Source organism: Mandrillus leucophaeus, unplaced genomic scaffold (genome assembly GCF_000951045.1).
Source record: "Mandrillus leucophaeus isolate KB7577 unplaced genomic scaffold, Mleu.le_1.0 Scaffold203, whole genome shotgun sequence".
NCBI classification, from domain to species: domain Eukaryota; kingdom Metazoa; phylum Chordata; class Mammalia; order Primates; family Cercopithecidae; genus Mandrillus; species Mandrillus leucophaeus.
The window spans coordinates 1,624,905-1,626,258 of NW_012102066.1; positions in this window are offsets into that span (position 1 = coordinate 1,624,905).

Below are 1,354 nucleotides of genomic sequence, written 5' to 3' on the forward strand. Positions count from 1 at the left end.
AACCTTTCTTAACCTTCCAATCTAAAATAGGTCCTGCTGGGTATGGTGAAGGGCAAGAGCCAGATAGCTTAGAGGTTCTTGATTCCAGCTTTCCTTAAGGTTTGGCCCTGGCACATCCAGCGTTATGAGAATTAACCAGGTCTCCTTTGTGGTCAACTAGTTTGAACTGGGTTTTTGGAACAAAAAGCGTCCTAGGAGAAACCTGTAGCATAGTGAGGAGGAAAGGGACAGAGCATTAAGTGGATCCTTGAGGTCTTTATCATTTGGGAAAGCCTGAGGAGAGCCCCTGGGGACATACAACATCTTTCCAGAGGCGCAGAGGGCTGGGTGGAGAAGTGGACCCTGAGAAGTAGTTGGGGATCCTTCAGGGACTGAGGCGTGTGGCTCTCTAGGACAGCCAGCATATCAGGGATTTGGGCGTTAAAGATCAATTACAGCCTCTGTGGGACCTGAAGCTATTTAAATTAAAAATGAAAAGGCAAATTATCAGCCGGTGAGGTAGCTCATGCCTGTAATCCCAGCATTTTGGGAGGCCGAGATGGACGGATTATGAGGTCAAGAGATCAAGACCATCCTGGCCAACATGGTGAAACCCCATCTCTACTAAAAATACAAAAATTAGCTGGGCGTGGTGGCGCATGCCTGTAGCCACAGCTACTTGGGAGGCTGAGGCAGAAGAATCGCTTGAACACAGGAGGCGGAGGTTGCAGTGAGCCGAGATCACACCACTGCACTTCAGCCTGGCGACAGAGTGAGACTCTCTTAAAAAAAAAAAAAAAGGAAATTATCAAAAAGCTGATTGGTGAGCCTAGAATCCCAGCCAAGGGGATCTACACAAGCTGACTATATTAGTCCGTTCTCTTGTTGGTAATAAAAATGTACCCAAGACTGGGTAATTTATAAAGGAAAGAGGTATAATTGACTCAGTTCCAGTATGGCGGGGGAGGCCTCAGGAAACTTACAATCACGGCAGAAGGGGAAGCAAAGATGTCCTTCTTCACATGGCAGCAGCAAGGAGAAGTGCAGAGCAAAGCCAGGGAAAATAACCCACTCACTATCACAAGAACAGCATGAGGGTCACCGCCCCCGTGATTCAATCACCTTCCACTGGGTCCTTCCCACGACATGTAGGGATTGTGGGAACCACAGGTCAAGATGAGATTTGTGTGGGGACACAGTCAAACTATATAACTGACTTAAATATTTACTGGCATCAGGCTCTGATGTCTAGTTTCACCATCAAGTATGCCTATCAGGAGGACATGAATTTATTCATTCAACAATTATTATTATTATTATTTTTTTTTTTTTTTGAGAGGGAGTCTCACTCTGTTGCCCAGGCTGGAGTGCAGTG